Raw genomic sequence first — 26,531 nt, 5'->3', positions numbered from 1 at the left:
ATTCTCCATGGATTTTAATTCCTACTGCGAATTTTTGCTTTGTTTCCTTTACTGTTTGCTCAATATATAGACTCAATAACTTCGGGGATAGGCTACAACCCTGTCTCACTGCCTTCCCAGTCACTGCTTCCCTTTCATGCCCATCGACTCTTATAACTGTCATCTGGTTTCTGTACAAATTGTAAATAGCTTTTCGCTCCCTATATTTTACCCCTTCCACCTTCAGAATTTGAAAGAGAGTATTCCAGTCTACATTGTCAAAAGCTTTCTCTAAGTTTACAAATGCCAGCTAACTATATTACTTTTATATCCTGTTTTTCCAACAGCTCCGAGCATTTGTACCTAAACATCAATGTCTTATACGGTACATAAGCGTTGCTAATTGTTTTATGAGCATGCAAGAATAACGCGTTATGCTTATAAGAATTTGTTATAAAGCTAAATAACAGTGACAGATCCTCAGAGTTATTGCAGCTGCCTTAATTGTTATTTACATGAGTTTATACGCGTGGAAAAATTAAGTACAAAAGGAGACGTCTCTCTGTGATAGCGCGCATGAATTTCTTTGCCGTAGAAACCATTAAGATAACAGCCACTGTGCAGAGGGGAGGCGGTGGATAATGTCCCGTAGAGATATGTCTGTGGAAATGGGACGAGACAAATGACGCAGGAGCTGTTTTCCGCGCTTTTGATAAACAACACAGCATTATGGATTTCGCCTTGGGGAGTCAACAGGGTACGGCGTGTCGCCATATTTTTTTTTTTGTTTGCTGTGGCAGCGAGAAAACCGAGGCGTGACTTTAGTGCCTGGACGAGGGTTGGTTAGACGTTAGGGGCTACTTGAATACCCTACTGAAGGCATTTGAGAGTTGGATTTACGCCACGCTGAATTTACCACTTTCTGTCAAGCATGTTATGATGATACTTAGGTATTACTTTACTGATAAGTTGCACAATTTCTCATTACTGCTAACAGGATTTTTGAGAACAAAATTTTTGATGTCCCAACTACTATTTCTTTCTATTCTCTTTCATTTACACCAAAGAAACTCATCACATCTTATTAATTTACCGTGTAACTCAAGGACGAGAGCCCTGTCAATCGCTTATTTTGGAAAAAATGAAGGAATGTTTTGTGTCTCGTTGAAGACAATGTCACTGGAGACGCAACTGATTCCGGGCAGCAAATCGGACAACTCATTTTTCTAAAGGATCCACCCCCGAAGTCATATTAAAATAATGATGGAAATGCAAGGTGTTACACCAAGAACAGCTTCAGCGAACGCTGCCAAACTTATACTATAGTATTTACACGGCTATGGGATACATTGGTTAAAATTTCATCCTTATGTGAGCTTATTTTGAGTGCAGAAAAAGCCATCCCCATAGATGAAGGATGGTTGTTTCTAGTTACTGAAAATTTTTCAGATGGTGACCGCAAAACAGCATGCACACAGAAACTGCACGCACAGCATGTTACCATGTTTCGGACACTTAAAAGGATTGAATAAGTGACAACAGCGTGTCAGGAAGACTAGGCACTGGGCCTTACAGAAATGCTACACCAGGTTAGATCGTAACGTTCTCCTTTAGTGCTTCGACGATGACAACTCTGGGCAAAGGTTACAGGCAATGAGCACGAATAGTGGGAAAGAGTTTACTAGAATCTAGGAGGTTTAGGCCATGAGTTTGCATACATCGCTTACCTCTCAGACTGCACCTCAGGTGGCTTGCATCGTGAAGAGCCAGAGGTAACTGACACACTGAGTGGCATTCAGTGGTGTTCAGCGGTGAGTGTCACTTCTATCTGTGGCTGATCGGTGCCAGTTTGATCTAACACCTGCGAAAGCCTCAAGTAGCAATGATTTCGACACCCTTTTTTCTCGAAATCCTGGAGATATGTTCTTGTGAGCTACTGGATATGACAGGAGAATTGCTTTGGTAAGTGTGCGACGAAAGGCCAAATGCTTGGCACTATGTGAAAAGAGTAGTAAACACTGCTCCGATATCCTTCGTGACCAGGAAAGGCCAGCCGGAGTGGCCGTGCGGTTCTAGGCGCTACAGTCTGGAACCGAGCGACCGCCTCGGGCATGGATGTATGTGATGTCCTTAGGTTGGTTAGGTTTAATTAGTTCTAAGTTCTAGGCAACTGATGACCTCAGAAGTTGAGTCGCATAGTGCTCAGAGCCATTTGCACCATTTTTTGACCAGGAAACCAAATGTTTTATTCCAGAAAGACGTTGCAAGATCCCACATTCCAACTTACATCAGAAGTATCTTGAGGAAAGTACGGAGTCTTAACTGACCTGTGTGGTTCACAAAGGATGTTTTGGAGTCAATGGTAGGATTTACACATCCTTATTAGACCCCAGACAGCAATTTTTGTAAACCGACACAGCATGTTTTCTTGACGTGGTGAGAAATTCCTCAAGATGACATTCAGAAGTTGCTTTCACGCTACAACGACTACAAGAATGTATTCGTGCCCACGAGATTACATCTCATGCTGATCTTAATAGGGCTATCACTTGTGGACTGAATCACTAAATACTCATTACGTATGAACATGTCGACAAAAATTAGTAATTTTCGCACTGCAGTTTCATGATATAAAACATCATGTTTCGTCCAGCTTATGTACCGCCTGACAAATAGTATTAATCATGCACAAAGAACGGTCGGATGGCAATGTAACTTCAGACACATGTGCACCCCCAGAAGGGTATGTGAATGAATTGCAGTGTCTCTTACAAATCGAATGGCCGCCAACGGGCAACAGCATTGTTCTTGTTTAGGGTTGTTACCAGGCCTGGTAGGATATACAAAAGGCATGAAGAGCATCTGATGCTGAGCGATCACAGTGAAAAACGCAGAGATGTCGCGTACTTGTGTGAGACAACGATATCAGCTCCTGAGCTGGGAATGGGCCTCATTAAGTGTGTCCATTTGGCCGAGTGGTCGAATTATGCAATATCCATTTTTGCGGGGCATTCACATGGCCCATTGCTGGACAGAAATGGAATGTGAGGGCACGTATAGTCGTCATCAAAGGTTCTGATCGGCTGCGTCTCACCACGACAACGGTAGAACGCCGTATTTTGCACCAAGAACGTCATAACGTCTTTATATCTAAGCCTGCCATCCGAGAACGAGTATCGGACTGTATGCAACATTCCATGTTATCCGCACCATTGGTAAAAGGCTAGCACTACAAGTTAGAATTATATTAATACCGTCAGCTGCTGACGGGCGTTGATATATATCAACAGGGACAGGTGAAAATGTGTGCCCCGACCGGGACTCGAACCCGAGATCTCCTGCTTATATGGCAGACGCTCTATCCATCTGAGCCACCGAGGGCACAGAGGACAGTGCCACTGCAGGGACTATCTCGCGCACGCCTCCCACGAGACCCACATTCTCACTTTGTATGTCCACACACTACATTCGCAGTGTCATACCCCAACATACTCATTACTCGTGGAAGACATTCTTACCAAGTCCCATAAGAGTTCGGGGAATATGTGTGCATCCGCACAGAAGAAGAAGTTCATGGCCAGACACCATATCCATATAAGTATATAGCACTACAAGTGGCTGCGTTTGGAGTGGTGCCGTGACATGGAAGCATGGACGGCTGATAAACTGTGTCGCACTCGGCTCTATAATGCATTGGGATTCTGCACTACGTCAGATAATCGACATTGACGAGTATTTCGGGGATCTGGGGCGAAGTCCCATCCTTCTAATGTCTTAGATACGCTCAGCAATGTTGCTGCTGGAGTCATTGGGCAGAGAGCCGTCGGGACTGCCTTCAGGGGACGGCTGGTAGTGACTGAGGGAACTCAAACGTCACACCAGCGCGTTGCGAATGTCCAGAATACTCCAGTATCACTTCTCATATCATAGTATTGTGGTGTCAGTTTTCAACGAGACAATACACGCCTGCATGTGGCATGAGTTTCTATGAACTGACTGCGTGTGTCAGTTTTCAAGAAGATAATCCTCATCTGTATTTGGCACGAGTTTCTATGAACTGTCTGTGTGGTGATGAGATACTACTCGATCAACAAGAAATCCATGTCTGTCCCCGATAAAACATGTGTGAGACCACTACAGATCTCAAATCGGTCTCAGTGCCAGCATCGGGGATATAATTGACCAGTATTTGGGTATGTGGGCCACTTTGCTTCAGTAGATGGTACAATGGCCTTTGACACCCTTCCCAACTAAATCACTGCATGCATCCAGGCAAGACGGATTAACGTCATACCTATAAATGAATTCATACTGCCAAGTTCTACCTCAATTTGACTTTTGTAATTTTCTTTTCCTCTCACTTTATTAGTGCTTCACTTTTTGAGCCATATAGTTAACTGGCAGTTTTTCAAGTTGATGTGACTGCGCGTTATATTTAACATTCCTATTTGTATTTATCGGCATCCCACTGAAGTGTATTTTACGACGTAGCTCCCACACCTGCTAGGCATCCGGACATGTCGACACCGTTAGTCATCGGGGCAGTGGGTAGGGGTGTAGATTCTGGTTTTAGAGAGATTCGGGTATTCACAGTGTTCCAGTAATCAATTTTACTATGGAGATTGAGAAAGATGAGACTTTACCGTTTCGAGACGTGTTAGTACGCCGTAAGAATGACGGGTGTTTGGGCCATGCGGTGTACAGAAAACCCACACATACAAATCTACATCTTCAGGCTTCATCCCGAACAAACTGCCGGTGTTCTCGGTACCTTAATTCATCGGGCGCATGTAATTTCGGATGCTGATAGCCCTCAAGAAGAATTAATGCATCTGGAGAAGGTTTTTAAAGAAAATGGCTATACTTTGCGTCAAGACGGAACGCCATGCACAATTATAATAACAAGAAGCAACGCTCTGAGGAGACTGATGACGACTATAAATCAACTGCGTTCCTTCCATATGCCGGGAACGTGTCTTTTAAAATGGGCAGATTGCTTAGGAAGAATAATATTAATGTTATCTTCCGTCCACCAGCCAAGAGTAGGGTCTTAAATGGATCTATTAAAGGAGATTTACAATTGAGGAAGGCGGGTGTTTATAAAATTCCCTGTGCGTGTGGCTCTGCATATGTAGGTCAGACGACACGGACGGTCCACAAAACGTTGTGTAGAACATGAAAGACACACCCGTCTGCGGCAACCTTTAAAATCAGCAGTGGCAGAACATTGCATTTCCATTGGAGATTCAATGGAATACAACAACACCAAAATTTTAGCACCGGTTTCCAGCTTCTGGGACCCTGTAATTATAGAATCCGTGGAAATACGTCTTGCTGATAATTTAATGAATCGTGATAATGGCTTTCAGCTGGATAAAAATTGGAATCAAACTATTCAAATTATGCGGTCACAACGGAATCGACATGCTCAGTCGATACCCAGCGCAGTCGATACTCAGCGATTAGTTCGTTCTTACTTCACCGCTGAGAGCAGCACACACAACTTGGCTGCCTCGCGCACGTCACCTCTTAACGCATGCGCCGTAAACCGCCAGTGCGATTCGCATGTGCGGAATTCGCAATAAATACCACGACTGAATCAGGTCTCTTCAGTACTTCGACTACTCACCTGAGGATGGCCGGACGTCTCTGGGCAAAAATATCATGGGAGAATGATGATGGGATCCGGCTACAAACCCGAAAAGTACTGGAAGACGAAATACGCCAGGCAAATTTCAGAAGTCACATTCACAGTGTTGTTGGCTACCATACTATTTGGGACATTCAAAATTGGTATTGGGAGCTACCCCATGTAGTTTTGTGCGTTCCCATTATAGCAACGCACTTTTTTTATATGCTTTAGCTTTTAATGTTTACTCTCGCTATTAATGTAACATTTTACCGGCAGTTTTTCGTACACCAGTCATCTATACTAGTTGTCATCGTTTGTTCTTATAACCAGATTTTGCAATTGAACACTACCGTAGCTTACAGCCTGCAGGTGGCATCTGTAGAGAGCTGCGTGCTCTTGACTTAGGGGGCCTTATACGTTTTCATATCCAGCGTGATACACTGCACCTCCAGCATGTTGATCATGCAAAAATTTGTTGTAGGTCTGATCCCGTTTGGTTTGCATTGGACTGTGCCACATGTCGTAATAAGGTACTCTGCTGCTCCTTTCTCATTTATAGTGTGGACTGTCAGTTTAGGGACAAAGCAGGTTACATATTTTTAAAAATAGCTTTCAGTCATCTTCTGTTTATTACTGTTTTATAGGACAGTACATAGTGTTTTTAAAGCACTGACAAGGGGCATTTACCATCTAGGATATTTTATGCGCGGTATCCCATGTACCCATCGTTACTAAATATCAGTAATTTCTTTCATATTTTTTTGGTAATCCAATCTCACTAAATAGGGCCGCGTCGCTGTTATGGAATTCTGCTTTTCTTCCTTAGGCCAATCCAAAGGTGCTTAAAAAGATGAAACGCGTCCTTGAGAAATAACGAAAATGATTTTAACACGGCAACCAAGGCTGCTTGTATCTTCATGTCTTCCGTACTGGTTGTTGTACCAACCCCGTAATGGACTGGAAAAAGTTGTATAATACCTATGTTTCGTCGTTCATTTTCGGTTATATATCAATGTTTTGTACGTACTATGAACTTTATAAAAGTATTAACAAACACTACGGAGAACTTCGTCTGCAATCAGCGAAGAGCATAAAACCCACAGGTACAATGTTTTCCCTAAGTCGTTTGTGCAGGAGCGCAGTCTACTTTTGTTGTCTTAGTACTTGAATCTCAATGAACTACATTTACATTTTCAAAGCAAACCCGTGAAAAAGTAGTCATAAACCGCCACCTAACCACCGTCCCTCCATAAGAGAGACTGCAGTCTGTGGTTCGTCTATCTTCTGTTTTATTCCTCGTCCATCGACGTTTTCCAGGAGCCATAATTTCTGCATAATATTATACACCTCTGCACAAAAGCGGAAGCTATAGTTCTATTAGACGTTAGAATTAATATCATTATTAGCGTTCAACCACACGTTGTATTTGTTGCAATGGATAAATTAACATTCCTGACAGTGCGCATAATAGACATGGATTTATAAAATGAAGGCGTGTTTTTTCGCAGAAATGTATACGCTGACATTTTCATACGTATAGCAGCTTCTTGTATATATCTATCAAGTCGATAAATTACATTACTACCACTGTGTTCCGCTCTGCGACGGTGATGAAGTGTGTTTTCATATACCTAAACATCCAGCTACGGTTTAGAAAGCACACGTTGTGAAGTGAAGAAGAATTCTAAAGGAACATAGTGTAATTTAAGTGAAAAAAATGTTCTCTTCATTTGAATAACGGTAACGTCATAAAAATATTGAAAATGTTAAAAACCTAGTGTTTTTCTGGTAAGAGACGTTCTAAGCTTTTCAGAGATAGCTTCCTTCTTTTCAGTATTAAGAATTAATATAATGCAACATGCTGTCATCCGACATGAAAAGCAGAAAAGCATCAACCGCTAAGTCACTACGCGGACTCATATGCGTTTGAGTGATCGTAGCAGGCATCACTGAAGAGGATTATGGCGAAAAAATTACGACGACAACTGCAAAACTCACTGCAGATAACGGTTCACCCGCGAACCCTGTCAGCGCCAAAGCAACACGAATGGCGCTCCATAAGCGTGGAACTGAAGGCCGAGTTGGAATTGGAAAATCACTTATCAGTTTTGCAGATGCCAGTAAAAGATAAACGTGATCCAGAAGCAAAAAAATCTGGACAATCGAGCAATGGAAGTAAGTTACTTCGTGGCGCCAGTCTTGTTTCACACTATTTCCAATTTTTGGACGAGTTTACAACCCAAGGGTGAAACATGGTGGGAGTTTAATGATGGTTTGTCCAAATATATTAGCGACCCTTTGCAAATTAGCAATTGCCGATAAGATCAACTTTCAGTGAATGGTTTAGCCTGACCTGACTGTAAGTAATGACAAGGAATCGGACTATAGTTTCGTAATCACGAAGCAAGTGGAACAGTAACAACAGCAAAGTAAACGGTTTTAGAACTGTCTCTCTATTAATACGAAAGTAAACTGTAATTACATATTCTTGCGGTCGCAGCCTAATGCGATGTCAAGCTTTATGGCAAAGCGGAAATAAACTTCACCTAAGAGAACTAACCTCCCTTGATACCAATACTAACCTCTGCTAACACAATTACTTTCAATATTATACAGCAGCTTGCCCTGGCAAAAAACAACAGCTAACCTTTAGAGAAAGCATAGACTGGCTGATAAATGCAGCAGCACACACTGTCTCACTATAACATTACTATTGCCAAAACTGCTACGCAATATGATGAACATATGCAGAACGGCATATGAACCAACTAACAAAGTCTGAGTGGCAGTAGCATGAACTACTATCATTTTAACTAACTATCACAAAAAAGATAATGATTTGAAACAGTACTGGTTACTATGGACTTCAGAAATTTGCACATAAAGTTACTCTATACAAATGGATGGTATAGTTATCATTTATAAGGAAGATTTTGGTGCATTATAGATGACTGCTACATTCAGAAGGAGCCTTTACTTTCAGTAGCTTGTGGGGTCCCTTAAACTGGTATGGTTTAAAGAATCATAATCAATTGTAAATAGGAACGTGCAAAATTAAGAAATTGGCAAATATCTTTAATAACAACTTTAAGTATAACGAATACTGCAAAATTAGTTCAACAATGAACAAAGTGGCCAAGCAACTAGTCTCTCATTGCACTCAAAGTCAAACTGGCTTTGTGAATGACTGCACAATTTGAGAAACTATTTTAAAACAACATGTACAAAGAAACCAACAACTACGAGTTTACAAACCTGTTCAAAGTGAAAACATACTGCTGTATTTTTATAACTATACTTGTAGAGAGCTATTAGCACTCTATATTTTTGTCGTTGGTTATTTTAGTGGCAGCTTCTTATTTAATGAAAAGCTTTATTTATGAACATACTTTAGGAAACTTTGAGGCAAAATATTATGTGGAGTAAATCATCTACTCCATAAAACAAATCAAACTTAATATCCCACAAAGTTAATAAAAATTGCAAAATGTTTTACTGCGAAAATTGTCAGTTTAATGAAAACAGAATACTCGGAATTAATTCACTTGGAAAGGACCCTGTCTGGGAATGTGACTGGGGATAATCACAGGTGTTCAGACATAAGTTAGAAGTTCCACAAAAAGTTGTTATTCAGTACATAACACCTGGCCCATTGGACTTACATACATCGATAACAGTTCTGCTGAAGATGCTGGGGCTTGTGATGAATTACAGTGGCTACAAAATTGGCGGTAAAGCAACCATGTTTCTTGATGTTAGACACGCCCTTATATAACTCTTCTTGGCGTCGTAAAATTAACCCAACAGGGCCAATAATGATACCATTGTCGACAGACCACTTTACATTCCATCCCAGTATAATTTACGTGCTCGCAAGCTCTTTTTGTCTCAATAGCTGACCAAGGCTGCCCCTGACCTCTCAGTATCACACTCCGAACTCGATTTGCCTCTCGTCACAAAAGGAATCAAGCGCCTTGGGAGCGAAGTCCACCTTTCCCAGTTCCGACAAACCGTTTCCGTGGTGGCGGGGCTTTACTACTGGTTTTACATTTAGCTTCCCTACTTAAGGACCACTGAAATATGCATAGTTTTTACAAATTATTACACTAACAGCGTATTACATAAAAACCAGACGTAGAGTTACAATATAAAACGTTGAAATAGTTAACATAGTTGTTATATATTTACACAACCAAAGATCTCGACAATGCAGATACACAAGTAAAGAATGTCAGCAGAGATCTTACACGGAATGCACATCAAGCTATCGACTATAGGTGTTACAAAGTTCGCCCCATGGTACAGAGTTTGTTCCGCAGTAGTGTTGGTGTGTTGCAAAACGACACGACCTCTGTCCTCACAGCTCGCATCGTCCGGGACTGGATTTGTGAGCGCGAGGATGAGCTGTCGCGTCTCCCTTGGCCATCACAGTCAGCACATCACGGTGTTAGACACGCCCTTATATAACTCTTCTTGGTGTCGTAAAATTAACTCAACAGGGCCAATAATGATACCATTGTCGACAGACCACTTTACATTCCATCCCAGTATAATTTACGTGCTCGCAAGCTCTTTTTGTCTCAATAGCTGACCAAGGCTGCCCCTGACCTCTCAGTATCACACTCCGAACTCGATTTGCCTCTCGTCACAAAAGGAATCAAGCACCTTGGGAGCGAAGTCCACCTTTCCCAGTTCCGACAAACCGTTTCCGTGGTGGCGTAGTGATCACTATCGACCTCCACCATCGTTACCTGAATTTGCCACTATTTTGCAGGTAAAACGGTGTAAAATTCCCTCGAAAATCATACAATACATGTATTATCCATTCCGAGACGAATGTTTTTGAACGCCAATGGACTTTCTAGACAGCTTTAGACATAGTGGGTGGCAGGCCGAAGTGGCCGTGCGGTTAAAGGCGCTGCAGTCTGGAACCTCAAGACCGCTACGGTCGCAGGTTCGAATCCTGCCTCGGGCATGGATGTTTGTGATGTCCTTAGGTTAGTTAGGTTTAAGTAGTTCTAAGTTCTAGGGGACTAATGACCTCAGCAGTTGAGTCCCATAGTGCTCAGAGCCATTTGAGCCATAGACATAGTGGGTAATGTGTTGTGTTTTTTATGTTTTTAGATGAAATTAGATGTAATTTGGCTTTCGTTATTGTTCCATATAATCTACAACGAAACATGTAACCTATATAAACATTTTATTTTGTCGCAGAAGAGGAAATTTAGCACACAGTAATGAACATGATAACAGCTATTTTGAAGTAGTATCGCTGACTTAAGGGCTTCATGTCTCGTAAGTATCTCCAGTTTTCGTACTGTCCGTTAGTTGGTTACATAATTTCAAGTGCAGTGACCCTATCTTTCTTGTTGTTTAATTGTATTCGAAGACAATGTCCGAATTCTAGGTCTTTGGCGCCCGGAATCCAGTAATTTCTCTTCTTTTTTCTTTGTTTTCCCTTAATTCCATCTGCTTTTGTAACTTTCATGTAATTCTTATGGATTGTTGTGTAATTTCGTTCTATTTTACTGCCGCTACTACTAGTGTAATTTCGTGATTCTAGTGTAGTTTCGTTCTACATTTCTTCTAGCAGTAGTATATATATTTTTCGTCCTAAACTGTCATACCATGATACGTTCAATATTTTTGTAAAATTTATCCAAAAATGGTGTTGTCATATGGTAATCTTTTTAGGATTAATGCATAGTGCTGGACGTTTATTCAAAACAATTTAAACGTATGAAAATCAACAAAAATAATACTTTATTAACCGACTGAAGACAAATTTTCATACATACATATTTTCTTAAAATAATTGTAAAACTGCAACGTTAATAATGAAATAACTAGGAAAAGTCACATAGGACAGTCACTGAGGTTCATTTCTTTAAAATATTCTCATTTAAGTTCAACAATTTTTTTCTCTTCATTGTTGCTACATCAGGAATTCAGTTTTTACGTAAAGGGGTCCCTTAGGGTTACGGCTGTAAGTAGGGTAAGGAATCCAGCGTGCACTCTTTGTGCACACTGGGAGGAATCGTTCCAGATGTGGATAGCGTGCTTCCGGATGCCATGAAGCGCACAGGGTGCAGCCAACTGCAGGTGGTGGCTCATGTCGCAACTAACCATGATTGTGGCTTTCGATTGGAAGAGATTCTCTCTGGTTTCGGGTGGTTAGCTGAAGTAGTAAAGACTGACAGTCTTGTTTATGAGATGAAAACGGAGCTCGTCATCAGGACCGACTGTGGTCGTTTGGTTCAAATCCAAGTGCAGGATCTGAATCAAAGCTTCAGACAGTTCTGCGACCTTGGAGGCTGCTGATTCCTTGACTTACGCCACATGGTGATGGGTTTTCAGGTTCCACTTAATAGGTAAGCACTCCACTACACGTAAGAAACGGCTACTCCGGTGGCAGAGGTTATGTGAAGGAGAACGAGTGGTTATTTAGGTTAGAGGGTCTCAGGAAGCTACAGAAAGGGTATAAGTCTACAAGGGTGCAGAATAATCACAGAAAAAATCAGTACTGTAGTTATAATGTGTCGTAGCTGTGTTGATAAAGAACAAGAGCTCCAAACGATGATAGAAACCACTGAAGATGAAATCGTTATAAGTACGGAAAGTTGGCTAAAGTCGGAAAATAAGTTCAGCAAAAACTTTTACAAAGGAGCTAACCGTGTTCAGAAAGGATATACATAGATAGTTCCTGTGAGTTGGTATGCGTAGTTGTTATACGTGACAAATGGAATAAATTAAAAACTGGTTCTATTTATCGAACCCTCACTCAGATGATACAGTTGCTGAACAGTCTAAAAAAAAAAAAAAGAGGAACTTGAGTCTTATTTCAAATAGGTACCGCACTCATACAGAGTTGATGGTGACTCAAATCTACCCTCGGTACGCTGGTGAAAATACATGTTTAAAGTCTGAGGTAGGCATAAAACTTCGTCAGAAATCGTTCTGAATGCGTTCTCTGAAAATTATTTCGAACAGTTAGAGCCCACTCGAAGTGTAAATAGACGTGAAGACATACTTGACCTCTTAGCAACAAATAATCCTGAATAAATAGGGAGCATCATGACGGATACAGGGATTAGTAACCGCAAGGTTTCTGTAGCGAGACTAAATACTGTAACATGCAAGCCCACCGAAAATAAACGCAAAATACTTCTATTTACAAAGGCAGTTAAAAATTTTTTTGAGGCCTTCCTGAGAGAGGAGACCAGATGTGGTTTAAATTCAGAGAAATAGTATCGACGGCTGTTGAGACACTTAAGCCAAATAAACTAATGAGAGATGGTTCTGATCCACCAAGGTACACAAAACAGGTCGGAGAACTGCTGCAGAAGCAACAAGAAAAAGCATGTCAAATTTAAAAGAACGCAAAACACTCAAGACTGGCAAAGTTTTACATAACCTCGAAATGTAAGGCAAACTTCAATGCGAGATGCATTTAATACCATCCACAAGAAAACTGTAACTCGAAATTAGCCAGAAAATCCAAAGAGGTTCTGGTCGTATTTAAAGGAAACCGGTGGAAAGACACAACAATACCTTCACTGCCCGATAACAGTGTTACTGATAACAGTGCCATTAAAACAGAGTTTCTGAATACGGTTTTCCGAAATTCCTTTACCAAGAAAGAAGAAGTTAATATTCCAGAATTCGAACGGAGAACAATTGCCAACATAAGTAACTTAAAAGTAGATATCCTCGATGTAGCAAAGCTGCTTAAGTGACTTATTAAAGGCGAGGTCTCCAGTCCTAATGGTATACCACTCAGGTTCCTTTCAGAATATTCTGATACAGTAGTTCCATAATTAGCGGTCATATTCCACCGATCGCTCTCTGGAAGATTCTTAGCTGAAGATTGGAAAGTTGTACAAGTTGCAACACCCAAGAAAGGAAATATGACTAAGCCGGTGAATTACAGAACCATATGGCTACGTCTATTTGCAGCAGAATTTCAGAACATGTACTGTGTTCGAACATTGTCAGTTATCTCCGAGGAAACGGATTCAGAAAACTTGTGAAACACAACTAGCTCTTTATTCTCACAAAGTAATGAATGCTACTGACAGGGGATGTCAAATTGATTCTACATTTATAGATTTCCCGAAGGCTTTTAACACCTTATGTCACAAGCGACTTCTAATAAAATTGCGTACCCATGGTACCCTTGGACTATCGTCTCCGTTGTGAGACTGAATTCGTGATTTTCTGTCAGGAGGGTCACATTTCATAGTAACTGACGGAAAGTCATCGAGTAAAATAGAATTTGTATGTGGCGTTCCCCAAGGAAGTGTTGTATGTCGTCTGCTGTTTCTGACCTAGATAAATAATTTAGGAGACAATCTGAGTAGCACTCTTAGATTGCAGATGATACTATCATTTGCAGTCTTATAAAGTCATCACATGATCAAAAAAAAATTGCAAAACGATTTAGACAAGATATTAGTAGGATGCGAAAAGTAGCAGTTGACTGTAAATAGTGAAAAGTGTGATGTTTGCGGTGTGAGACCAAAAGGAATCCGCTAAATTTCGACTACACGATAAATTACACAAATCTGAAAATTATAGATTCAACTAAATACGTACGGATTGCAATTACAAATAATTTAAGTTGGGATAACCGCATAGATAATGTTGTGGATTTGCAACAAATCTACTAAAGACAGTGTCTACATTACTCTTGTACGTCCTCTTCTGGAGTATTGTTGTGCCGTGTGGGATGCCCATGAGACAGGATCGACAGAGGACATCGAAAAAGTTCGAAGAAGGGAAGCTGGTTTGTACTATCACTAAATAGGGGGGAAAACGTCACGGATATGATACACGAATTGGGACGGCAACCATTAAAACAAAGGCGTTTTCCATTGCGACAGGATCTTCTGATGAAATTTCAATCACCAACTTTCTTCTTAGAGTGTGAAAGCATTTTGTTGCCGCCCACCTACAATGGGAGGAATGATCATCATAATAAGAGATATCATGGCTACTGGAGAAAGATTTAGCTGTTGGCTAATCCCACGCGCTGTTCGAGAGTGGAACGGTAGAGAATTAGCTAGAAGGGGTTGAACACAGGACTTGAACACAGGACCTTTCGCTTTGGCGAACAACTGAGCTAACCAAGCATGACTTTAACTTCCCCAGTACCTCATCTCCTACCTTCCAAACTTCTCCTGCGTAACTTGTGGGTCTAGTATTCCTGGAAGAAGGGATTTTACGGAGACATAGCATAGCTACAACGTGCAGGATTGTTTCCAGCACGAAGTTTCATCGTAGAAACTCCCTAGGATGCAGCTGTGATGTTTAACGAAACATTCAACACTACCCATAATTGCATGAAAAGTGATGTCTATTTGGCATAATGTATGGTATCGTGTTAACATCATTTTCTTCCTGCCTCTTTCTCTTCATTCTCCTCTCAATTTTCCTTTCGATGTTCTTCGTCTTCATCCTCCTCAGCCTTTTACTTTATCTGCCTTCTCATTCATTTCATTGTCTTCCCCTCCACCTCCTAGTCACTCCTCTTCCTTTTACCATGCACCTCCCTCTTTCTCCCTCTCCCTTCCTCTTCCCTCACTTTCCCCATACCCTCTCTTTATCTCCTTTCTCCTCTCCCTCTCTCACCCTTCCCTTGGCTCCACTCTCCACCTCACCACTCAACTCCCTCATCCTGCACAAACTCCTCCCCCTCCCCAGCCTCTCCCCAACCCTCTACCAAACAAACTCCCAATCCCTGCCCTCTCCCCTCCCTCTTCCTATCCTGGTCACTCTTACTCTCTCCCCATCCCCCTCCCTAGCCTCTCTCTATCCCCCTCCCCATTGTCCTCCTCTCTTCCTTTCACGGATCCCTGCCATTGCTTTTGCGCTTTACTCCCTCCCTCTTCTCTATACTTCCACCGCTTCTTCCCTCTTTCTCCCTTTGAACTACCTCTGGAAAACTGGATTTACTCTGAGAAAATTTTTAAAATAGAGACAGATTATTAGGGAATAAATTGCCTTTGAAAATCCAATCTTAATGCAGTAACTATTGTTCCAAATGGGAGTCTGTAAACGAATAGCTCTATTTAATGGTAATTAGCTTGAGTTGGTTTGATTGTATGCCATCTATTGTGGTTTGTTGCTCAAGTGTGTAATGTGCCCTTATTGTGTGATGTCCCTTTGGTGGCGTTTAATGATAAATAACCTTAACCATTTGCTCCACAGAAGGCCACTATTGTTTGTGCTTTAACACAAACAGACTGACGTGAACCAATCAAGTCACATATACTTTTAGGCTTTGGAATGCAAAATGTTTCCTCTTTCTGTCTTCAGTAATTGCCAACAGGTTTGTTACCTTGAACCTCATTCGATGGGTCAGCAACTGGTGACTCATATCTTCATTTGCAGCTTTTATATGTAGTGTTACCTGAATGGCTCATTCAGAACTGATTCAACAATAGTCTAACTGTCTTAATGCCTAGACTGGATGACGCATTGTAGTATTTACTGAAGCTATTTGTATGTCTGTGTACCGTTTCATTTTTTATATGAACCAATTTAACAAGTCTCATTTTTACAATATATTAAGTTACTTGGATCTTATGACAACTTCCGCATTCCTTAGTCAGTTCATCCCGTGTAGTGTTGTTTCATATAGGAAATCTATTTTATGGAGCGAGACAGCATCAAGAAATTTTGTAATCAGTTCCTCGTTTCAAGAACAATTTCTGTGATACGCCATGTTGATGAGGAACGAATCATTCTTTTACAAATTTGACTAGCTGAGTACCTGGCGTTGCCTGGGTGTGCATTTATTCCAGTTCTATTAGTCTATCTCCTCCATCCACATCCCTCTGGATGTCTCTCTTTCTCTGTCCATCTCCTCCTGCCCCTCTGTCCATCTCCTATTCCTCCTCTCTCTGTCGCTCTTCTCGACCCCCATCTGTACATCTACTCCTTGCTCCTCAATCTCCTCCTGCCCGTCTACCACGTCCTCACTCTGTCTGTAACCTTCCATATCCACTCTCTGCGTCTTCCTCTCCCTTCTCTCCTTTAAATCGGCCGCGGTCCGTTAGTATACGTCGGACCAGCGTGTCGCCACTATCAGTGATTGCAGACCGAGCGCCGCCACACGGCAGGTCTAGAGAGACTTCCTAGCACTCGCCTCAGTTGTACAGCCGACTTTGCTAGCGATGGTTCACTGACAAATGCCAATCCACAACAGAATTAGTAGCAAAGAAGTAATAAATTTCAGCGTCACGCATGTTGTGGCAGTTTTTCAAGCATCTTAGCGTTTATGGTGTCATATTATCTGAACTGTGTGGCGTACAACGATATTCAGGGGTATATGTGAATATCGTCTGAGAAATGTCTTGCGAATAGAATTAATAGCAAAGAAATAATAAACTCAAACGTCATTTCACGAAGTTTAAACAGTTTTCCTCTGTGTAGCTATAATACTTTCATTGGATTATTACTGTAAAAATACTTTAGAATATAAATTCCTTCATATTTATTATTTGTCCAGAAATTTATAACAGCGATATACTGCAGTCTTCGTTATCAAGATTGAGTTTTTTAAATTATTAATAAAATGCAGTAAGTAGCAATGGAATTTCGTTTAATACAATTGTATTTTTAAATTACTCTTATCCGCTAAGTAAACGTAGGATAAGAGTTTGTTTTAGAAGTAGAAAACCAAAATTAAAAAACTTACCATGATATCGACAATATAATTAATGGATAATTTAATTTACTTATTTTACAATATGTTTAACATCAGCAAGGATAACAAGAATATACGGCCTCTGCGGAAGTCTCGTAATTTCAGGAGGAGCTTAAACTGCAGAGTAGTTTTAATAACATTTATCCTCGCTCGTGGTTTGTTCGCATTACGGCCTGCTGCTCGCAGACCAAACTTACAGCACCCCAGAACCGTGGCTTTTAACTGGTAAGCTGCACCCGGGCGCATAAATTGCGTAAGGCTTCATACTCGCAAGCCTGCTAACCAGGAGAAATGGATACTGCCGTAACAGAGACGCAGTAGCCCACTCTCAGCTGCATCTTCAGTACGAATAATGGCCGTTGTTAATTACAACGCAGGAAACCCTAAAATCCTGCATCACAATCAATGTGCGAATCTCCAGTTGCTCGTATAGATTCTCGGTTCGTCTTTTCTTGAATCACCTTAGCTTCTTTTTTACTGGGTTTCAGCGCTTCATGAGCAACAACACCGTATAATACAAACACTGATTCAGGACGCAGGAAGAACAGGGAAGGTCATCTTTCGGCTTGATTAAGATACCTATCGGTAAGAGTTGAGAAAAACAATAAGATTTTGACTTACGTCATTGTTAGAACGACTAGACGAAATCTGTATGCGTGAAAAATTAGAAATTATTATATGTTATCATAGGTTGCGATTGAATGCCTCAGAACTGTGGGTAAGAGAGAAAGAAACGATAAACTCAGACGTCATTTCATGGAGTTTAAACAGTTTTCCTCTGTGTGACTATAATACTTTCATTGTAACACGTTAGCTTGTTGAAGGACACGCAGACGCCTCCCTCACTTTCTCAGTAACCAGTGTTGTGGCCGTGCCCTGTGTAATGTTTTGTGGTTCCTGGCTGCATGAGGAGAGGATGGCATCATAGGTTGGTGGAAGGTTTCCTCTCATTATAACACAAATTGCACATGTGATTAAAACACACTTTATTACAGGAACTAATTAAATACTTAAATTCATCGAGGTCCCATGTCAAGTTCCCTCACAGCTACGTAAGGTGTGAGGCGACAACTATCAGTGTAAAAGGCTAGAGCACAGTGCACTTACTGAGGTGCAAAGCGAACTATCAATGCAATGTACTAAGATACAGAGACTGAGAGAGCTCGGCCTGCAGCGACGGCCTATATGCGCGCTGCCCAGGGCGCGGCATTCGGGAGGACGACGGTTCAATCCCGCGTCCGGCCATCCTGATTTAGGTTTTCCGTGATTCCCCTATATCACTCCAGGCAAATGCCGGGATGGTTCCTGTGAAAGGGCACGGCCGAATTCCTTCCCCATCCTTCCCTAATCCGATGTGACCGATGTCCACGCTGTCTGGTCTCTTTCCCGAAAACAACCAACCAACCAACCCAGGGCGCGTTATCAGCGTGTAGCCTGGGGGTGTGTCTTGGTCTTCTAGTGTCAAAGGCGTGCCTAGCTCAGCGCCGGCTATACAATGTTTTCTAGTGCTGACCGGTGTGCTGGCGAAGGCGTACGCCAGCGCAGTCAATATCTGGATTTACTACATCCATTTCAAAGATATGATGGTATACCAGTGGAGAATCTCTTCTCCATCATTAAAAATATAAGAGCACGTGAAATGTAAAAGCATGTAGTAAGGTGTAGAGGTACTTACTTTGCCTTGCTTAAATACACGTTAAGACATAAAAACATCGCCGCACGAAGGAATTATTCAAATGGGATGTGATGTACATGTACAGACAAAGAAATGATCAAAATTTCGAAAACACTGGATGATTTATTCAAGAGAAAGAGCTTCACAAATTCAGCAAGTGAATAACGGAGGGGCTCTGCTATGAAAAAGAATGGGACCCCAGTCCATCAACCCTGGTTTTCGGACCGTAAGGCCGGCGACAGTCAGGTTGGCATCCTCCTGCTATCAGGGTCATCTCCAATGGAATCTCATTGACTGAAGTAGAATTACGTTCAGTGAAGAGTACCGCTTTGAACTTAACCCGGATGATCACTGAAGAACTGTCTGGAGTCGTCCTGGTGAACGGTGGGATACCAACCTGTCACCCATTATATGACCCAACAAAGAGGAGTGATGATTTTGAGTGCCATCTTTTTTCGTAGGAGGGTCCCTCTGGCTGTTATAAGCCGCTCCCTTACGGCACAGCGGTACGTCGACGATATTCTAATGCCTGTTTTAATGACGTCATGACAAGTCACCCTGGGCTTATATTTCAGTGAGATAATGCCCACCCACACAAGGTGAAGAGTTTCTACTGCTTATTTTTGCCAAACCCTACCTTGGCCAGCAAGATCATCGGATCTCTCCCCTGTTGGGAACGTTCGTAGCATTATGGGCAGGTCTCTCCAACCAGCTCGAGATTCTGACGAATTAGCGAACCAACTGGGTAGAATTTTGCACGAAATTCCTCAAGAGGACACCCAACAATCCTGTCAATCCGTAACAATCCAAGTAGATGCTTGCATAAGGGCCGGAGGTGGACCACTGCGTTATTGACTTGCTCGATTTGTGAAGCTATTTCTCTGGAATAAATCATCCAATTATTTTGTATGTCTGTACATGTACATCATGACTATCGATATCCGTCCTATTCGGATAAATCCTTCGAGGTACGTAGATTTTTTGTCTTAGAGCATATCTAGTATTTATGATATGCGCATAAGCTCTATGAATATGGAGAAGGGAACTGACCATGCCTAACGGCACTCCGCAAAAAAGAATAGTCCACAACGATAAGTGAGCAAACACACGACTCACTCGATTCGTTAAACATGAGTGCAGCTTCAACATACATGCAGTGGGTGAAGGGAAACAGCAAGAAAAACACAAATATGGCAGTCAGAAAAGTTGGAAAGAGACATAATCTCCTATAGCATTGGTAGCATGCAGTATTAGATTTTTAAAAGTCTTTCTAATTCATGGTTATTGAGAAGACAGACATTCATTATTTCTGCTTCAGTGGCTGGTATGCCTTCGCCTGGATTCTCCTCAGCTGAATCCAGCATGGTAGACGCGAACTGTTGATTTAATAGGAGCGACATTTGCTTCCTTAACCAACATAATTTGTCTGATATGATTCTGCTTCTGATACATTCCTTAAAAAATGGTTACATTTAACAGAAAACATAATATAGAAATAGGAGGCGAAGATAAGACGACTTTGTTCTTGACGATAAGGCAGTGTTTAATCTTACACTTAATTTTCGAGCACTACGGTATGTTATTTTCTGCTATTGCGACGCCAAAGGATGTACTGCGCAAATAATCGTGCGGAACACCTTTTTGTAAGGAACTGCTCTGACTCTGAACACTTACAACCTCCGATATCATGGTTTTAAAGTAATGTGTACGCACGGGCAACATGGTTTCTTTGAGGACACTGTGCCTGCGATGTCCGTGTTTTTTTTTTTTTTTTATAATATTTCTGTTAGAACGGTGCTGCAAAGTAATTTTGTCAACAGTCTTCGCTGCAGGTAAGAAGGTGGGAGCTTCCTGCGCAGAGAGGGATGTGGAATCCATTGGAGCGTCACCAGGATCTATCTCGCGACGCACGCTTCAGCCGTTTCCTACTCTTTTAAATGTCAACTTCAGGGTATAAGTGACATTGGGCCACTGTTTCTGCTTCTGACTTCCTTAAAGACATTATATGCTCGGAAAAACCTAGATGCCGCTTTTTAACGCAATATTTGTCTTGTTTGCTCCATGCCGCCCATAACGAACATTACAATGGCTAGCTGCATTCATCATGTCTAAACTCACATAAAAATAAACGCTACAAGTAGCTGAGACGGAATGACAACATTGAATGGACTATAATCTGCTCCACTATCACCTGCCAGTGTGCATCGTCGCATTAGCAGACTTCTTACGTGCCCACTACTATAACTGCGGCTGTAATTCTCCACATCTATTACTTCTCCATCGGTCAAGATAGAAATACTTGCGCCTGGCGGGTTGCGTAGAGCAGCAGAGTTATGGAAGTCACGAGATGAAAAAGTCAGACCGCAGTAGTACAAGCTCCCGGCACTCCATTCAGAAAGTAGAATGCCGATGTAAGATAGTAGGAAATTTTAAAACCAGAAAAAACCGCACCCGTCGCGAGTCAAGTCCATTGTACCAAGAAAGTTCATAAACGCAATCCAGGATGTGAGTGCCAAGTTTTAGTATTGGAACCGTAACTGTGTGTGACGGAAGGCTGTATGTATAGACAGCAAGTGACATACTGCGTTCATACTTGCCAGACGGCAAGAAATTGAGAGATCTGTACCAAATAAATTAACAGACGAAGTAAATATTCCAGAATTCGAATCAAGAACAGCTGCCAACATGAGTAACGTAGAATATCCTCGGAGAAGTGAAGCAACATAAATCACTTAATAAAAACAAGTCTTCTGGTCCAGACTGTACAACAATTAGGATCCTTCTAGAGTATGCTGATGCATTAGCTCCATACTTAACAATCATATAGAACCTTTCGCTCGAAGAAAGATCCGTACCCAAAGACTGGAAAGCGGCACAGGTCACACCAATATTCAAGAAAGGTAGAAAGAGTAATTCACTAAATTCCTGGCCCATATCATTAATGTCGATATGCAGCAGGAGTTTGGAACACATATTGTGTCCTAACATGAATTATCCCGAAGAAAACGGTCCATTGACACACAGTCAACATGGATTTAGAAAACATCGTTCTTGTGAAACACAACTAGCTCTTTGTTCACATGAAGTACTGAGTGCTATTTAAAGGGATTTCAAATTGATTCTGTATTTCTGTATTTCCGGAAGGCTTTTTACACTGTTCCACACAAGCGGCTTGTAGTGAAATTGCGTGCTTATGGAATATCGTCTCTGTTATGTGACTGGATTTCTGATTTCTTGTCGGAGAGGCCACATTTCGTAATAACTGACGGAAAGTCATCGAGTAAAACAGAAGTGATTTCTGGCGTTCCCCAAGGTAGTGTTATAGGCTCTTTGCTGTTACTTATCTATATAAACGATTTCGGGGACAATCTGAGCAGCCGTCTTAGGTTGTTTGCAGATGACACTGCCGTTTATCGACTAATAAAGTCATCAGAAGATCAAAACAAATTGCAAAATCGTTTAGAAAAGATATCTGAATGGTGCGAAAATTGGCAGTTGACTCTAAATAACGAAAAGAGTGAGGTCATCCGCATGCGTGCAAAAAGGAATTCGTTAAACTTCGGTTACACGATAAATCAGTCAAATGTAAAGGCCGCAATTTAAGTAAATAATTAGGAATTACAATTACATACAACGTGAATTGGAAGGAACTCACAGAAAATATTGTGCAGAAGGCTAACCAAAGACTGCGTTTTATTATCAGGACACTTAGAAAATGTAACAGATCTGCTAAGGAGACTGCCTATACTACGCTTGTCCGTCCTCTTTTAGAATACTGAAGCGCTGTGTGGGATCCTTACCAGATAGGATTGACGGTGTACATCGAAAAAGTTCAAAGAAGGCTGCACGTTTTGCATTAGCGCGAAATATGGGAGAGAATGTCACTGAACTGATACAGGATTTGTGCTGGACATCATTAAAACAAAGGCGTTTTGCGTTGCGATGGAATCTTCTTACGGAATTCCAATCACGAACTTTTCCCTCCGAATGCGAAAGGAGAAACGATCACCACAACAAAATGAGGGAAATCAGAGCTCGCACAGAAAGATACAGGTGTTCGATCATTCAGCGCGCTATGCCAGATTGAAATAATAAAGATTTGTGAAGGTGTTTCCATGAACGCTCTGTCAGGCACTTAAATGTGAGTTGCAGAGAATCCATGTAGGTGTTGATGTAACACGCTTCCAGCTTAACCGCTGCTGGCGCCTCGCCTGGACGTGACTCGAACGTGACGATTCTGATTCTGCTAAGGTCTCCGCCTCTATTTCATTAAGTCCATAGTAAGACATTGAAATTAAGAAATTTCGCCAAATTGCACTGATAGTGCTCCGTCAACATGACAAAAATAGGTATTAATTTAAAGCAAAACACCCATCCTCACATCCTGTGGTAAATCAAAACTGTCTTTGAAACGCAATTGGATCAGCTTGAACATCACACAGAGCAACAATTATCTTTGTTTCCTTTTGCCGATGTACTGTGACATATCTCACCACATAGAGTAATTGTTTATCTCCACTCCTTGTAATGCAGATGACAAGCCTTATTCATTATATCGCCTGCGTCAGTAGACAGCCTGTCGAGGCCTTAGTAGGATGGAAAGCACGGAGGTAGTCACTTATGTCGAAAAGGCACAGACGACAGTTAGGTCACCATACTTGTATTATTAATAATACTTGAGTTATTAAACGGACACAATCCATATGGGTGGGTACCTCGGGAAGTCCGTCCAGAGAACAATTTTCATTTCATGTATCGCAATTAGTATACTGTAACTAACGTAAAGAAACAGCGAATCTCTAAATCGCTGTCATGTTAATTGGGAGTGTTCTTTTCGCTTTTACTGGCAATACTACAAGTTATGATAAACAGAAGAAAAGAATCTGGACTTCGATTATTGTCATATAGGACGATTCTTTTGATGATGTTACAAATACTCTGTAGTGTTAGCCAAACTGAGCTAACAGACCCTCGTCCCGAAGCGGCTAGTCGAAAGTTATAAGCGAAAATTGTTCTAATGCGTCTGACAGTGAAACGCATGTGCCAGTACGGTTGTTGCTAAGACTGTAGGTTAGGAGAATTTCTGAGGTGGTAGTATGGACGAAAATATGAAATGAAGTTAAGTATACTTGTGCTCCGAAATGCATACCTGAAGACCTATGAGCACTTGTTCATCTTCGCTACTGTGAAACATGTTCTTCCACTGAACCAGTGCTCATAGCTCTTCAGGTATGCATTTTGGAGTTGTTTACTAGACCTTTTGTGTTGTTAGCAACAGCACTACAAACATAAGTATTCCACTGTCAGAGTATCAGAAGTATTTTCGTTTATAACTGTCGGCTCAGTCGTTATCGGATCAGGGACCCTTACCTCAAATTGATACCATTCTTCACCATTCCTGAATGTAACATCATCGTGGAATCACCTTGTATATCACCTTGCCATGAAGTCACGCTAGGCGATCATGTTTGCGTTGAGGGCTATCCTCTAATCTACCGCACTAAGAAACAGGAAGCAATGAAAGATGTGTCTATGTCAGAAATAATTAATGGGGTTTATGCATGAGGTAGTTTTTTCCATCGTGTTTATCCCGTGATATTTTTCTTTGCAAATGAGATGGGCGCGTTTTAAGTTCGGCTCACGAGATAGTGAACAAGCTTGTTTGAGATACTTTCTGAGTCGTTATAGCCTCTGATGACATCGCGAGCATCAGGAGACGAACGTTAAGCAGAGAAACAAGCCTTAGACAACAGCCCGATGCCCATACACAGACATAACCAAATACGTAACTAGCGGCAGTGAAAGCTTGCATTGGAAGATCAAATAAAATGATTTAAAATCACCCAGTAAAGAACAGCGTTATCCTTCACGAATCTTGAGCGGTGGTGATAAGGCTGGATTCCAATCAAGAAAGGTGATCAAAACGAAAATTGTATGCTAATTTTTTGCAACAAATTCAGTCAATGAATTATACCAATTAACGGCAAAGGCCTCAGTGAAAAATGTACGACACTCCCTCCTTTCCTTTCTCCTGAGTGACAACGACGATAATTTCTGGTTTTACACGAGGAAGTAGAAAAAGACGTGTTGCCTTGTTAGGTCCCCGTACATCATTAACTCGCGTATGTAGAACAGTGCTTGCGAGACGGGTTGTGCATGGCTCTGTACCTATGGTCGCCAAACAACAGCTTTCGGGCAGCATGTGACCTGGAGTCAAGTACTGGTGCGGACAGCAGTTCTCAGTTGTATTTTATAATAATACGAATCTAGCAACTAACAGCCGAATCCAATAACGGCAACTAACGCAAAGAGCTTCTTAAAATTGTAGTTTCCCTGCTCAGTTACAAAGCATAAGGGAGAGTCAAATGAAAGCCTTAAATGTGTGATCAAAAATCAACGTTTCGCGCCATTGTTCTGTATGTCATCAGTACTGTTGCCAGTGATGTAACCAATGCCGGAGGCAGCATTCTGTATACAATCGAAACGCAGCCACAATACCAGTTGAAAATGGCTGCCCCAGCTTGCGACATGCACCAAGGAAGAACAGCTTTCTGTCACGTTTTCTGAGCTGTGAAGGTACGAAACCTTGATATTCATCGGCGAATGAAGGTCCATCACTGCAGCAACTGTACCAGTGAAATAAGAAGTTCGGAAATGGCATGACTTCTGTGACAGGTGCTCAGCACTCCCGTCAGACACGCTGCATTGTGACACCAGAGTCCACTGCAGCAGTTGAAGCCATTGTGATGCAAAATCGCTCTGTGACGATGGATGAAATTGACGAAAATCTCAACTATGACTTAGCATGTCACATCATTCATGAAGTGCTTGAGTTTCGCAAGTTTCGCAAAGTGTCTGCAAGATCAGTGCTACGGAAGTTCACTCCACAACTGCAAGATTGATATTCTAACACATCAACCATACTCACACCGAGAGTTTACCACGTTTTTGGACCACTCAGAGACGTGATGGGAGGAAATCAATTTCGTTTTGATGGAGAGGTGCGGCAGGCGGTGCACGAATGGCTGCGCACTCGACCAACGTTTTTTCTTTCTTATTCTTTCTTTTTTTTCAGAAGAATCTATGAACTTCTCACGCACTGGAGGAAGCGTGTTGAGCGACAGGGAGACTGTGTAGAAAAATGAAACACTTGTGTTTCACTTTTACTCAACAAAAAAAAATAAACCTTATAAGACTTTATCTGACTCCTCCTCATACTTGCAGGGACATTAATATTTTAATATGTACTTAATTTAAATTATAATTGGTGAATTGGGGCGTACGATAAGTGCAGTTCGCAGCTTGCCGTAGGTACAGGGGGTTAAGCAGCGCAGTCATTGAGGGTTTAGAGGATGTGAGAGGGGTATGTTCATTGTTTGTCTCACGATAATGACAGCTCACAGATATGAGCGACACATACCGATCAAGCTTTCTTTAAGCGGTTATCTACAGCTCATACATATTTGAAAATACCCATTTGGTGCCAATTACTATACAGGTTTATTTATTTTGTGCAGGTTTGATTACTGGCTACC

The 26,531-nt window shown here is 41.5% G+C and overlaps 1 non-coding gene across 1 annotated transcript; it reads right to left on the bottom strand.

The window, feature by feature from the left end:
• Window positions 1-3,286: 3,286 nt before the first annotated feature.
• Trnai-uau (transfer RNA isoleucine (anticodon UAU)) lies at window positions 3,287-3,361 on the bottom strand. Its single transcript has one exon. It is a non-coding gene; the product is annotated as a tRNA-Ile (tRNA).
• Between the last annotated feature and the right edge of the window lie 23,170 nt (window positions 3,362-26,531).

The sequence above is a fragment of the Schistocerca serialis genome, chromosome 1 (genome assembly GCF_023864345.2).
Source record: "Schistocerca serialis cubense isolate TAMUIC-IGC-003099 chromosome 1, iqSchSeri2.2, whole genome shotgun sequence".
Classification (NCBI taxonomy): domain Eukaryota; kingdom Metazoa; phylum Arthropoda; class Insecta; order Orthoptera; family Acrididae; genus Schistocerca; species Schistocerca serialis.
Note: the sequence above shows the minus strand (reverse complement) of the source record. Positions and strands in the feature narration are given on the sequence as shown.